Raw genomic sequence first — 17,045 nt, 5'->3', positions numbered from 1 at the left:
GTGATGTAGCACATCCCACATGTGTCTGTGGAGCCCATTATGGAACAGACCATGAAACTGACCTCAGAGGACAGGAACATGTCTGTGTGTGCCCCCGGGGGGGCAGCAACATCCCATGAGTTGATTCCACCTGATGGTATTGGTGGACCAGTACATGAGGAGGCCCCAGGGGGGGTCACACATGTGATGTGCCCTGGTGACATGGGCAGATGAGTTTGGAGAGGTGGTTCTGCTAGCCAATAGCACATATATGTGCTATTGTGTCACTGTTATAGAACATATGTTGGTAGTAATGGTCTACACAATCCCAGAACCTGTCTAACAGCATGCATAGATAATCCCAATAATACATAATGTCAAATGTGCAGCAAACACATAGCAAGCATACCACAGGCATATATGGAACCACTGTGGCCCTGACAATGGCATACAGGTGAATAGTCTGTAACAGCCCAGAAATGATAGTGTCCACACAGGGAGCATGGCTACAAACACATTGCACAAAGCGTGGTACAGTACAATATCTGCCCCACTGGTAGGTATGCTGTAGCCATACCTATTAAGTTGTGTGTACAGTTTGTTGTCGCTGATATGGTGGGGGGTGACAGTGATGTATATTAAGAACTGCAAGTAGCCTTGCTGCATGACTTGCTCACACCTGTGTCCATCTTTATGTCTTTCAGGCACGATGTCCCATGGAAGGCTGCCAGCCTACACAGCAGCTAAAAATGAAATACTGCTGAATGACCTCATACAGCACTATGCAATCTTGTTTGGCCGGGCTGCCCTTTGAATGACCTAGTCCACAAGGTCAATGATGTCAGACTGCACAACCGAAAGTTATGAGCAGGTCCGGCATCATTGTTCTGACCTGCTTCGCAGTGCCTGTTGGTGTGCTGCTGCAGTCCAGGGGGATCACATTGCCGGGGGGGGGCATGCCATGCATCCCCCCTGACATGTGTGGAGGAGCTCCTAGCCAGCCTCGTGGCACCTGCCCGTCCACACAGCCAGAAACCGGCAGACACATTTGTGGAGGTGGGTGCCACCCACACACTGGCCATGGAGTGTGCAGGTAAGGCCAGAGGGCACATCAGTAGACCACTGGTGCGTATACATCCACATCGGTACAGGTAGATCATGCATATCTGTCATGTCATAGATATATTTTGTTGCTGCATAGTAGTGATAAATAGATGTGCATATGTGGTAGTATTGTGGTCAAGTACTGTTGATGTATTGTATGCTGCACCCACCCTGTAGCAATGCCACAGGTATGGCCACTGACTTTGCATCTCTCACCCTCTTATGTAGGTCCCTCCGGGATACCACCAAGGCAACAGCCTGTAGCTGGTGAGTATGGTTTATGTAGATTATTGCCAATACACCGGGCATGTAATGGCAATGGTATATTGCTTGCACACATCTAACACTCCTACTAAGAATGCATGCTGTACATGTGCATGTATTGTTGCTGTTAAATGCACTGCATCACAGGGGTTACCATGATGGGGTATTGGAATGGTATGTCAGATACCTGCATGATAACTAACATCCTGTCATTGTGGAATGTGTCCACAGGGAGTAACATAATGGTGGGAGAGATGGCCTACAGTAGGGACATGTTTGGAACAACACCCATATACAGTACAACACCAGTGTATATACCTGTAGGACAATGGCAACTGCTGCAGAGTTACACTATGGCATAAGGCATTATTGTGGTTCACATTATCAGCTGGGACTGGGCTGTAACATGTGGTGTTCAGTGTATGGGACACTGCAAAGTGACACACATGTGTAGGCCTTACTTGCCATGCATCTGCAAAAAGGCTGAGAGGGGGTGTCAGCATGAGACACCAGTGCACTGCAGCAGGGATCCTAAGGATGCTAAGAATGGCTTTATCTGCACATAGCCAGGGTTAGGAACTGTGGCAGATGTAACCCTACCCCCACAGCAATAGTGATGGTAGTGTGTGAACACCAAGGGATGTGCACATGCGTAGACCTTGCAACCATGCAGATTAGGGGACATATGTAGGGCAGACTGAACATACACTGGCAAATGCAGATGGCCCGTGCTAGTATACCCCTGCTAGGCATAGTGACTGCTGTAGTACACATGACAAGAAGTGCGACAAACCGTCATGATAACGGTGTGCACACATATACCACATGGAGTGTATGCATCGTGGTCAGCATCTACACACCTAACACATTCTGACAACACTGCATGTGAAAGTACAGGACATATGTCACATATCAGGCTCAAGTACTGTTAAGATATGCGGTGATGTGATCCCATGGCAGATCAAGGATGGGTGCGTCATATCAATAAGGGTGTGTACACCCCCCATAGCTATGGTATGCTTCGATGGTTGTTAGTATAAGAGTATTGGATTGGTCATACGTGTCCACTGATGGTGAGAGCTGTAAATCAGACATCAGGCATTCACAAATGACATCTGTCCACATATCATCCCAGGTATGTGTTGCTGAAAAACATAGGGGCTGTGAGCATTAAAGCTGAAATAACTGATACAGTAGTATACATTCAGCAATGGATTATACACTTGTGAGGTGTGGTGCACATTACATGGCAGAGTGCAGAAAGGTGCACAGCAATACTGTGTACAAGGGTGCAGTGATATACAGGGGAAGAGGCATCACCTAGTGACACAGCACATGTATCACACACATGTATACTGTTGCTAGCATGGATTGACTATAGCTGCACTGCGTGCTGTTGTGTACCATGTGTTATGCATGTTGACAGATGGGTAATAGGACGAATGTGTGTACTATCATGGTGCAACCTCACCTGTATATGTGTGTGTGCATCCTGGTGGGTAGTTTGTCTCTAGGGTCACTCTGGTAAAGTGGAGGGAGGGTGATGCATGTAGGATGCATGTGTGCATGTGAGTGTTTGTGTGGGTGGCCATGTATGCACATGTGTGATTGTGGGGTGTTCATACAGCAGTACCTCCCTTTGGGATTGTGCAGTACGTGGACATGGACTGCCACATTACACACCAGGAATGCTTGTCATGTATGTAATCATAGGACAGCTGATAGTAGAATAAGGTCTGTAGCATGGAACAGACATTGAGAGGGAAGGTAGACACCAGGTATACCCTTAATATCGCATTCAGCAGAGAGGTGATCTACAACCCACTTATGCAGCACTACAGATACACTGGGGAAGTACTAGTCAACACCAGGGTGTGTATCCATATATTGCAGTTGTCTCATGATAGGCTGATTGAGCAACATATCTGGCATGTACTGAGCAATACATACACATGACACACCAGTGCGTGATATTATGGAGTGAACATAGTAGTCCACATATATAGGGGCCATGCTCATGATGTCCAGACATACACAGAGTGAACACTGAATGACAGCAGTGAGGCCATCTAAAACCACTACACATAGATCAGGCAGGTAATGTAGTAACAGGTCTTGTGTTGTGATCACTTGTCTACGCATTTAGAGGACTGATATGTTAATGAGTGGTATCAATGTGTGTATGTTACCAAGTGTGATGCAGGATGGGGAACACATGGAAATATATGTGGGACTGTCTGTAAAGTCATGAACAGGTAGGTATTACAGTGGTGTGTGTGTGTGTGTGTGTGTGTGTGTGTGTGTGTGTGTGTGTGTGTGTGTGTGTGTGTGTGTGTGTACTGTTAGACAATGCTGTACAGGTTTTAAAGTGCATTTATTGTTTTCCCTCACAGGTGGCGAGGTGGGTCAGGGTCCCTCCTGCATGCAGTCTGACGTTGGTGTCCATACAGACATTGAAGATGATGACTGTACTGTTGAGACACAGGTGGGGTTGTCAGGGGCTGAAATAGTGCCATCATTTGACATCCCCCTTTTAGCCACCCCAACCCCGCACAGAGTTTTAGTGCCCATACATACCCCATCACCAGTGGCCATAGCAGAGGGACAGCTGGCATTTGGTGGCAGTACACAGGAAAGTGTGGTAACCATGCCTACTGTGTCTAGTCACAGCAGGCATAGCTGGATGTCCAGCAGGGCACCACATAGGCAGATGTCCCAGGGTGCTCGTGGTAGGGCTGCTGAACATCATGCCCCCTGGCAGAGGCGACATAGCTGGTACCAGCAGGTGCATGTTTCAGGCTCTCATGGTGGCGCAGGCACATATGGAATGTTACACCAGACCTGGCCTGAGGCTGCAGAGGGCTGCTCTCACATCTGCAAGTGACAACTTTTGTGAACTGTTTGGTGCCATCCGTGCTTATACCGAGCTCATGGATAGATGGTCTAGTGAGCTGATGGCCCCCATCAACCTTGGTATGTCCAGGCTTGAACATGTTATGGGGGTGCGGTGATAGCCACATGAAAGCAGGCCAGCAACACCAAAGCTGGCAGTCAACATGGATGTGCTAGGACACCAAGGGGCTCCTGTAGTGGCAGTACCAGCACTGGCAGTGTGTGGGGGGGTGCTGTCCACACCACACCACACCAGGCCATGAGCACATGGTCCTGGCCAGCCCCAGGAGGGAACTGGTACAAGCGGACATTTATCATCATCAGGTGAGAGTAGCACATTGAGGCCTGTACCTGAATGTCCCCATGGAACCTCTGGCAGGCACAGACCATGTGTCCATGGCCGGAGGCAGTGAACTGCATACCCTGCTGGATATGGTCTGCAGCTGTCCATAAAGACCTGTGTAGGGCAGCCACATGGCAGAACTATGTGCATCCATACCCACACACTATACAAACACACCTAGGGCAACCTTATACCTACACACACCACATCACCACACCCAGTTCACCTCAGTACACCCATCACTCACACACATGGTATCAAATGTATGGCCTACCCTTGGCCTCTGGCAAACCAACAACACACCCCGTGCATATGATGATACCTGTGCCACATCCCTGTCATCCATACCATCAATGCAGGGACAGGCTAATATGGTTCTGATGCACACAATGACTGTACTACAGTGCACCACAGTACTGCAGTGCAACATGTTGCAAGGAGTAAAGTGTAATGCATATATGTCAGGTAGTGTAGCCATCCAGCAATGATGCATTATAGCTGTTAGTAACACTGGCTGATTGTGGTCTCTATAATGTTATCCATTTGTGTTGTAGGTGTACATGTGCCAGCACAAGGATGGTCTGCAGTCATATTCCACAATGGGGTATGGCACTGTAGTGACACCATGGCTGTGACATATCTGGGGTACAGTTGAACACATGTCACAGGTTAGTATAACAGTTATTGCCTGTGCCACATGGACGCTGGGGCGTGTATAATCTGCAACCTGATGTAGACCCATCCACATGCATGCACACTGTTACTTGGCAACACTGGGACTATACTGCTACCTAGTTATGTAGTAATACTGATGTGTGTGGCTTTCACTGCACACACCATGCAGAGTTTAGGGTGAGGTATGTCCCAGGTTACATGTTACATGCAGAACATCCCCAGATATGTACAGTATGCTAATGGGGGATGTAATGGGTGTATATGGACAATATATAGTGTGGCATACCTTCATATACACATTAACAGACACATAAGAGGCAGACACACATCCGAGAGACCAGGGCCTATCACTGCTAACGTGACCATGTGTCCAATGTGTTACAGGTAGGCTGCACACAACACATGCATAACTGGCCTGAAATGTGGTATCAGTTACCTCTATGGTTGATGGTGACAGTGGTAACCATAACGTGATACATGGGACAATATACCTGGTGTACCTTGCTGTAATGACAGTGTAGACAGCACCCACATCCCCCAGTTGATATTGTACTCCCTGAAACCCATGATGACACTCTGATATACCCACCAACACACATTGGCCACAACTGTGATACAACCCAATGTAGATCCCAACAGTGGTACTACAGGGATATGCATCTAATGCACATGCCACATGCATAGCAGGGTGTTGCATTATCATGCCTCACCATTGGGCAGCAACAACACTATCTGTACTACCGTGTGGCAATGGGTATTATAATAGGAGTATGTGGCCTCGGAATTCTGTACCCTACAGATAAACAGACATGCACACATACACACACTTGCCAGAACACAATGGGTATCCCATTCCTATCAACCCATTTGTACAACACTGTTGTGATGGTACTGCAAGGCTTGTGTAGCCGGTATGGCGAGGAGCTTAACAGGGTACATGTAATGTTCCATACAGCAAGAGCCACAACTGGCTATGGGAATGGGTGTTGTGGTTGTGAAGGCCTCATGGAATTCCCACATACAGGTGTGCTAACACACAGACACTGATATACTCAGTCATGCACATGTTCACATGTGTCAGTACTGGGTGCATCTCTGCAGTTGGTCATAGCTGTGTACCTAGCTATTGTCCAAGGAGAGATGGGTTGTGTAGGGGTTGTGTGTACAGTGGTAACCTGCCACCTGCCATGTGGCAGCAGGCAAGCCATTGACAGACACTACTGTGGTGACCCTCAGGGTGGAAGTGACATGCATTAGCCATTCTGCCAGGTGCATCCTGCACATGGCCACTGAGGTGATCAAGTTGACATGCACGCAACATGCATTACAACACATGGATATTGTCTGTGATGGAGACCTGTACCCAAGCATGTTCAGTTAACTGTGGTAGTGTAGTGGAGGTACCCATGGCATGTGGTGTGTACAGGGTGTTATCTCCAATATGTGCCAGTTCTTACACAGCTGAGCAGACATGTCAGTGTCAATCAAGCTTAGGATGCCTGTACATACCTGCCATGGATAACTGTCATCTGCACATCTGTACAGGGACTGACAGTCATCCGCTTGGCAAGTAGCTATGCCATAGGATGAATTTGTTGACAGACAGACATTTGACAACAATATGTATGCCATAACTACATGTCAGGAGCCCTCACTATTATGTGCTGTACAGATGGTAGTCTACAGTTACATTCCACATGTTGGATCATTACCCAGTAGGGTTTATATACTGTGACACAGCTCACACACCAGGGATACAACAGGGAGGCCTCAGAATCCAGCAATGCCTGCAGGTGTGCCTGTTGTCAGTACTACATTTAGCACTCTACTCTTGCATGGGTAGGCACTGTCAACAGTAGTACTGCCATCATACACAACATGCCAGTGTAACAGCACGTACCCTGGGCTACTGCCTCCTGTATGTAAGAAAGTCACATGGATAACAGTGCTGTACAGGCCTCACATATGTTTGTGTCCCAGACATAACACTCACATCCCTTGCTACCATAATAACAGCACATAGGCACAATTGTACATGGCATTACATATGCTTATTACAGATGTCATTACCCTGCTGTGTTATCAGACTGGGTGGTGTGAACTGGTTACCAGGGGCTAAGCCATTCTTAGCAGGTATCAGCATTGCTCCAATATAACAGCTAAGCTGATTTGTGCACTGGTAAGCTAAGCCTACACTGTGTAAGCGCCCGTACATTTACCCATAGCTCAGCACCGCTTAGCTTCACGCAAAACCATGCAAATGCACATAAAGCTGCTCAAAACTGCCTTAATCACTCTGTATCTGACAGCCCTTGTTCTGCCCAGCAACAAAATGAACAGCCCTTGCAGGTGTTGAACCCAGGACCCTGTACACTAAAGTCACAACACTTAACGACTACGCCATGACCACTGTGAAGACAGCTGTTGTTTTTCCAATATATCTGTCAATACATATATTGATTAGTATTGAACAATTGCCTTTACTACCACAATTGTCTAGTACTTGTTATTAATATGACTGTTGCATCACATGTTGTTTTAACATAATGTACACATAGTAGATACATACGGTGAGATACATCTGGGAGAGTATACACAACCATGAAGTTTACACATGACAGGAATATGGATATATACATATAATAGGTTTATATATGTCTACATGTACATACACATGTATATTCATGCATATGTCTGTATATACATCTGTATAGTGCAACATATATATGGGCATGTGTACATCTCTTCATATGTACATATATGTATATATGGGTCCTCTTCAGTAGATCAAACTTTTACAAGTTCGAATTACATATGGCTGAGACTATATGTTCGAACTTGTAAAAGTTCAATCGGACTGAATGGAGATCTCCATACAGTGCAGAATGGGAAGATTTCCCATTTCTGTAATGTAGTGTAATCTCGGAGTTGGTATATTTAAGTAGGGTGTGTGTGAAGGTGCAGGGGGGCATAGCCCCCACCCCTGCTACAGATGTTTAGTTTTGTTTTTTGTTTTTTTTTTGTTTTTGCTTCAGTGTTCGAACCTTTATGAGTTCGAACATATGGTCTCGGCCATATGTGGTTTGAATTTGTAAATGTTCAATCTACTGAAGTAGATCCATATATATATATATATAGATATATATATGTATATATATATATATATGTGTGTGTGTGTGTGTGTGTATGTATGTATATATAGATATATGTATATATAGCTATATATGTATGCACATCCTATGTGTACAGATATGCCTAATTATGTAGATATATATGTAGATATCTATAACTATATGTGCATACATATCTACTCTGATATACCTATTACTTTCAGTATACATGTAGATATCCATACGTATATGTGCATATGTATCTCTATCTGTATATGTGTAGACTTATATTGCTGTGTATATGTGTATATCTGAGTGTTTATATGTATGTACATATACATATCCATCTGTGTATGTCATTATGTATATGTGTACATATCTATATAGATATATGATTAATTATATATACACATATGTCTACCATATGTCCTGAACATGGAGTGAAGCCCTACCTCAGCCCCAACAGTCCCAACCTCATAGTGCAAGGGGATGCCAGGTATGTAGTGCAGGTATAGGTTCATAGGTTCATACTAGGCTATCTGCCCTAGGGCATTTACAAGCCTAGCCAGAGTGTGTTTGGCTTTCACCAACCATTTTAAATGAATTTTGCTATGCCCTTTTTCGAGGTTAGTATACTGTGCCTCTGTCTAACAGTGACACAGAAGTGATACCCGGGGTAAACATACTATCTCCCATCCACTCATCAAGATTCCTCTTGAAGAGAGTCAATGAGGGACTCTGCCTAACCTGGACTGGGATTTTATTCCAGAGTGAAAGGAGCCTCTGGGTTATGAATCTGTCCCTCCAGCATGTCCTATTTATTTCAGTGCTGAGGTTCAAGTCTCGAAAGCGTAGCTCGATGGGATTTGGATTTTCTGAGGTGCAGCATGTCCATTAATTCTGGGTTGGACATGGCTTTATATGTCAGGCACAGATCCTTCTGAGCAGGCGGTATGCCACTGAGTAGAGCTGGAGTTTCTTTAACTGGGCAGCATATGGCATCTGTTTGAGCCCTTTGATTCTCTTGGTGAGGTACCTTTGGGGTCTTTCCAGTTGCTGCAGGCGTCTGGTAAGGTACATCCCAAAAGGGCATTGTACTCAATTATGGGCCTAATGAGGGATGAGTAAAGAGGCACGATGACCTCCCCTGATCTAGATGTGAATCCCTTCATGATTAGGTGGGCTATATAAAATGTTTTTCTAACCACTTTGGCCACGTGGTTGTCAAATGAGAGATTGCTATCAACTTGGGTCAGTCCCCAGGTCCCTAATTACTTCTTCCATACTTAATGGATTACCACCTATGTGGTAATTTGTGGGCACTTTGTTTTTGCCAAAGGGGATGACTATACACTTTTTGGCATTTAGCTTGAGGCCATGGCTCTGGCACCAGTTGTCTGTTTCTATGAGGCCCTTTTGTAGGATGCTTGTGTCAGCTGGAGAGTCGATTATGGCGCCCAGTTTGCAGTCATCTGCGAACTTGGTAGGCCACAGTCCTTCTGTATTAGCCTGTACCTCCGAGAAATATATACCGAACAAGAGTGGTCCCAGGACTGAGCCTTGTGGGATGGTACTTGTAACTGGTTTGGAGTCTGACATGGCTCCAGCAATTCTAAGCATGTGGGTTCCATCCTTGAGCCAGTTTGCAACCCATCTAGTGACATAGGGGTTTATATTTATGCTGGTAAGCTTATCTATAATGCCCGAGTGGGGTATTGTATCGAAGGCTTTTGCAAGGTCCAGGTAGGCTGTGTGGACCACCTTCCCCTTGTCAATGGCCTTGGTGACTGTTTCAAAGAAATTGACCAGGTTTAAGAGGCAGGATCTGCCCTTAACAAAGCCAAACTGGGTAGGATCCAGTGTCTGTAGGTCCCCAATATCTTTATTTATGAGGTCCATGATGATCCTTTCCATAGCTTTGCAGACCAAGCTAGTCAAGCTTATGGGGCGATAGTTTCCAGGATCCGTTGAGGCACCACCTTTGTGGAGAGGGACCACTGTCGCTGTACGTCACTCTTTGGGTACATATCCTGTAGTAAGGCTGAGATTGAACAGAAGTTTTATGTTTGGGTTTAGTTCTTCTTGGAGTTCATGTAGGAAGCAGCCCGGGACACCATCTGGTGCCATTGATGCTGTGTGTTTTGCTTTGGAGAGGGCAGCTCTTACCTGAGCATCTGAGATGTCAGGGGGGCATCACTCTGCTGGGATAGATATTTGCCCTTTTGGTGGGGAAGGGGGGGAGACGTTTGCACTGAACCTGTCAGCTAGGATGTTGGCAATGTCTGTGGGTTCGGTGTATTTTTTGTCATTTTGGACTAATTCTGAGCATATCTGGGAATTCCCACCCAGGTTCCTAACATAACTAAAGAAAGCCTTGTGATTATCCTTAGTGTCCTGTGCAATTTTTCTCTCGAAGCTGGCCTTAGACGATTTTATGAGTGCTGGTAGTTTTTTGCTAATACTGATCAGAGATGCCTTCCCTTTTGGGATTTTGCTCTATCATGTAGTAGCTTCCTCCTTCTATTGTATAGTTTGTTTATGGCTGGGGTCCACCAGACAGGACGCCTAACTTTCGAGGATTGGGTCTTGGTTTTATTTGAGATTGCATGATCCATGCATTCCTGAAGGTGTTCATATAATGCGTTTATAAAGGATTCTGCGGTCTGGGATGTATTTTCCACAGGCCCGGGGGCTTTGAAGGATTCCACCTCAGTTTTGAGAAGTGTGAAATTTGCTTTAGAGAAGTTTTTCACTGTGGTATTCTGGGTAGGGGCTGGGGTCGGGATGTGAATATCTAGTGAGATTAGTTTATGGTCTGATCTTACCAGTGAGGGATACACTTCTGGTCTGGAGCATAGAGTCTCCATGTTGGTGATGATCAGGTCCAGTATGTTCTCCCCTCTTGTGGTAGTGGCAACAAGTTGTTCCATAGCATTTGAGTTTATAAATTCTAGGAACCTTTGGGCTAGGGTGTTGGAGCCAGAGTAATGCTCCCAGTCTATGTTAGGGTAGTTGAAGTCGCCCGATATAATGGTGTTTGGAGAGACCTTCATATTTTCCAGTGTTCTCAGGAAGGCCAAGTGGGGTTCCTGGGTTTGGGAGGGTGGTCTGTAGCAGGCTATAAACTGGAAGGCAGTTTTACCCACTGTTAGTTGCACATGGATAGTCTTTGATGCTTCGTGCTGTGCCACCAACCTGGAGGTGTGGGTATCTTTGACGAATATTGATACTCCCCCTCCTTTTGTGGTTCGGTCCAAGTTTTGGGGAAAAACATGGTATGAGGTATAACCTGGTAGTGCTGGGGTGCTCTCAGGATCCTTGAACCAGGTTTCTGTTACTGCACAGATATCAGTGTTCTCCATGCTAAGGAGAGTTTCGAAAAGCGTGCATCTTGAGGTTTAGACTTCTGGTGTTGAGTAGCATTACTCTTAGTTTCTTATCCCTTGTGATACATATGGAGGTGGGTTTGTCTTTTGAGCCTTGCCTAAAAAAGGCACTATGGGGGTGGCACGAGCCTTTGCCAATATCCAAAAGCCCAGGGGTGAAAGGTGCAAGCCATCCCTAGCAAAGCATCGTGGCTTGTCAAGCATGTCATCCCAGGCAGACAGACATTGGATCCCCTTTGAATGACACCAATACTTAAGCCAGTTGTTGAAATTGATCATCTTGTCTTCATATTGTGGCATCATTCTTGGTGAGGGTAATATGCTACTCAAGGTCAGGGTCATACCGGCCTGGGCTACATGCTTAGAGAGCTCCTCTATGTCTCTTTTCATGTAGTCCAGGGAGGTATGTCTCAGGTCATTCACACCAGCATGGACAATGACTGAGTCATATTTGTACTTGCCTTGGAGTGACCTGAGTGCTTGTGTTATGTGGCGGATCCTAGCACCCGACAGGCAGCTCACCATGACCTTCTCGTTGTTCAGCCTGGTGAGTGGACGCCAGTGTGCCTGACGATAGAGTCACCTATTACAAGTGTATCAGGTGTTTTGTTTAGCCTTAAGGGCTGTGACTGTTCGGCACACTGGCTTTGTGAGCTATGTGTTGCACGTGTTTTGTTTTGGGGTAGCAGTTGCTTGGGTGTCTGCTTTGAAGGTCTCTGCTGCTTAGGCAGATTTTATTTAGAGCCCGAGTATGTTTTTGTGTGTTTATGTGTTTGGTTTGCTGTCGTGGTAAGTCTATGTGAGACTGGAATTGTAGTGAGTGTGGTTTGCTTCTCCTCCTGACTGGTTACGCCATTGCTGAGTTGCGAGAGCTTAGCCTCCAGTTTGGCTATATGGTTGCATCTCTCACATGTGTTGAAATTTGTTGGGAGGAGGAGAGGGTTGTGTGTGTACATGAGGCAGTTGTAACATTGCCTCAAGATTCCCAGATTCACCAGCTGGACTGGAGAGGAGATTGACAACTGACCTTTGGACATGCTAGAATAGTATTGGGAATTCCTTTATAATTGAAAAAAAGGGACAATGGGGAACAAAGTACTCAAGGGGAGTTTGTGAGGGTGTAGTGCTTTTAATTTTTTAGTGCTGACTTATATAATTGCTTTAGTGAGCAAGTGCCAGGCTTTAGAGTGGGAATAGGGTGTTTATTATGAGAACTAGATCAGTTCTAAGGAAAAGTGAAGAGCAGACTTTGTGGAGCCGAGAATGGTTTAAACCAATTAAGCAGCGCTGCTTGATGCTGCACTATGTAAAATCGGCAAAAACTGTGCTAAAGCAGGTTTTATACAGGGGGACTTGAAAGAGCTAGAAATTGGCCCAAAACGGCCAATAGACTACCAGATTCTTGTGCTGGGAACACTCCTCCAGGGATAGGTAGGCTGCTCCAAGCTCCCCACTGCCACTGGTGAACAAAGAAGCCTCCCTTTATCCAAGAAAGGAAATGGGCAACACAAGAACTTTCCAAAAGTCCAGAATACAGCAAAGCCTGTATTTGGACTACTCTAGGTCAGGAAAGATGGGAAACAAGGATATTTTTTTTCTTCTTTGCAACAAACAGACTATATGTATAGTATAGTAAACAGTATAGTAAACAGTATATATGTAGACTATTGCTACTGTGATAGGGGTTGTCTTCACAGACATGTTGTCTGTGGGAGGTCACATCTGCTTTTAATATATGCACCACTGGCTACTGACAGACATCCTAAGCACATCATAGTACAGTACCACTGCTACCACAGTAATGATCCTGTGGACTACAGCAGAGATATGGTCAATACATGTGGACAGTCTGACACACTCTGGTCAGTCCAGAGGTATACACAGAACCCCTTAGTGCAAGACATGTAGACCAAGCCTGACAATGTGGATGTTAACAGCCATGTAGATGGGTATAGCATGTAAATACTGGTATACATTTGCCCCCATAGGTTATTCATGCACATACCCCTGTCTGTCCTGCCACATAATAACCACTGGTACAGAGGTGCAATGGCCACATACTACCCACTAGCTAGTGACATACATCTGTACAGCATCCCACTGCTTTGTCTAACATACATGACTGTTATGGTGGCCTGGCAGCAGTACATCTGGCAAGTATCTGGACATAACATCACACTGGGTAAGTACACTAAGCTGCTAGGCATGTAACAAAGCACTGTGCAGGCTACAGGCAGACTGCCACAACACTGGCCTACATTTCTTATGGGGGAATACACATGTACCTGCATATATAGCAGGCTCTACAGGCATGTCACAGCACAGAGTAACAGACACCTGTGTGAAAGTGCATAACCACAACCAATGTGAATGCAGCCACAGCCATATATGGTAGCTAGCGTAATATTACAGTATATGGACTATCTGATCAACACCATCCTCATATGTGCCACTCACACACTAACCCCACATATACTGGGCCACTACACAGTGTGGTCCGATGCCTGTCTGTGGTATGGGACATGTGTGTGTTTGGCCCTACAAACATGTAAGCCGATAGGTTAACATACAGTGGAGCAGCATGTAACATCAAATAGAACAGGACCAAGAACAATGACATCTACCACAGTCTGTACACAGGACAAGATAAATATTCACAATACTCACACTGTCGACAATCACCATAAGTGCACAGACCTCAGTACTGTACACACAACCACAGTATGCCCAGGTTATGTCCTCAAAGAGAACCACTACTATACATAACATGTGTTGCAGTCTGATATCCCACTGGCTTGTTATCAGATATGATGTCAATAAATTATGGTGTACAGGGCATATGCACCTCTTACTGCATGACATATGTACACAGGTTGACAGAGTTGTAGCTGGAGGCACAAACACAGGGACAATATTGACATGTTGCTGTGATAACCTCATACATTGACTTTTGTAACAGGGTTTGCTGCAACATATACATAACATACATACATACATACAAATAGGTTCATAGGTTCATAGGTTTATATTAGGCTATCTGCCCTAAGGCATTTTTGTTGTGCCTCTGTCCAGCAGTGACACAGAGATGATTCCGGGATAAACCTATGATCTCCCATCCACAGGTCAAGATTTCTCTTGAACAGAGCCAGCGAGGTGCTCTGCCTCACATGGATCGGGATTTTATTCCACAGCATAGGGAGTCTCGATAAATCCTATCCTCCAGCACGTCCTATTTATATCTGTGCTAAGGTTTAAGTCACTTGCTCTAGTGGTTTTGGTGGATTTGGATTTTTGAGGTGGAGCATGTCCATTAATTCGGGTTGGACATGGCCTTGTATGTCAGGCACATGTCACCTCTGAGCAGACGGTATGCAACTGAATAGAGCTGGAGTTTCTTCAATCTGGCAGCATATGACAGATTTTGGAGTCCCTTTATCCTTTGGGTGAGGAACTTTTGGGGTCTCTCCAATTGCTGCAGATGTCCATTGTACCGATCATTGGTCTGATAAGTGAAAGAGTACAGGGAACAATGACCTCACTAGATCTGGATGAACCACTTTAGAGAGTGGAGAAAAAAAGAAAGGCCACTGTCCTGGGTCCCCAGGTCCCTGACAACCTCTTCTGTGCTTAGTGGATTGCCACCTATATGGTAGCTTGGGGTTACCTTGTTTTTCCGAAGGGTATGACTATACATTTTTGGTGTTTAACTTCAGGCCATGGCTCTGGCACCAGCTATCTGTTTTCTGAAGGATATCCGTCCGCGATGCTCTTTCCACTATGGCGTTGTTTGCAGTCGCCTGCAAACTTTGCTCTAACCCTGTGGGTTCTGTCCTTAAGCCAGTTTGCAACCCATCTTGTGACATATGGGTTTACATTTAAGCTGGTTTTTTTTACACAGCCGAAAGTGGTATTGTGTGTGAGGCCTTTGCAAGGTCAAGGTAGGCTGTATGGACTGCCTTTCTCATCAATGGCCTTCCCATTGATGCTGTGTTTTTAGAGAGCAGCTTTCACCTGTGCATTTGAGATGTCTGGATAGTTATCTCCTCTTTAGGGGAGAGGGGTGAAGTTTGCACTGAACCTGTCTGCCAGTATGTTGGCAATGTCTGTGGGTTCAGTGATTTTATATCTGGGAGTTTCCACCCAGGTTCCTAACATAGCTGAAAAAGGCCTTATGATTGTCCTTTGAATCCATGGCAATTTTTCTCTCAAAATTGGCCTTAGTTGATTTTATGAGTGCTCATATTTTTTTACTAATAATGATGACTTTTTATGGATTTTGTTCTATCATGTAATAGCTTTCTCCTCTTATTGTAAAGTTTGTTAATGGCTGTGTTTCAAGCACGGGCATTAAGCCCTTCTAGCTTGCCAATATGCCAAAACACTTGTTCCCATAATAAATGTCCAGGCTGTTCTTAAAAATATCTAAACTAGTACTTGCTTTAATGTAATTAGGTAGTCTGTTCCAAGCATCAGCTACTTTGTTGGAGAACCAATTAGTACACTTCTCATTCCTATAGAATCTTCTACATATGTTATCTGATGATTCTCTAGTACTTTTTGATAACCCCAAACATTCCCAGAGGTAGTTGTCCCTAAATGCCCTATATACCTGAATAAGATCTCCTCTTAAATATCTGTAAGAGACACTGTACAAGTTCAGATATTTTAGTCTTTCATAATAACTTAGATTTTCACATCCATGGATGCCCTTAGTATATTTCCACTGTACTCTTTCCAGTTTATTCATGCCTGTTTTCCTATAAGGTTTCCATATTGTTATTCTATACTTAAGTTTGGGTCTAATGTAACTAACAAACAATGACTTCATTATGTTTGATTTCCTAGACTTTATAAATATTTTTATACAACCTATAGTCCTATGAGGAATATGAGGTCAGTAACTCTCATGTCTGTCACCATTTACTATCTGCAATCCTCACACTATGATTCTACAGTTCACAGATAGGTGCTCTATGGGTAACACAAGAAACAAAAGGCACCACACACTGGCCAGTCTGCAGATGACCCTACAGATGGGGGTTTCCTCAGAAACATAGCACTGTCATGACAGGTATTAAAACATGTAGAACAGTCATATCCACACACACCCTGTTAAACCAACATTACTCCAAATGCAGAATAGCAACACTTACATTCTGTAGTCACATCAGGCACATGCCCCTCCTGTGTGTTGGCCTGTTTCCACAGTGTATGTTGTTAGAGGTAAATCCCCAATTTGCCAAACAACAGATCTAGGTCCTGCTCACAGTGAATGAAAAGGCTCATCACCAA

This window comes from Protopterus annectens, chromosome 1.part1 (genome assembly GCF_019279795.1).
Source record: "Protopterus annectens isolate FY-2018-M chromosome 1.part1, PAN1.0, whole genome shotgun sequence".
Taxonomy (NCBI): Eukaryota; Metazoa; Chordata; order Ceratodontiformes; family Protopteridae; genus Protopterus; species Protopterus annectens.
This window is presented reverse-complemented; position numbering follows the sequence as displayed.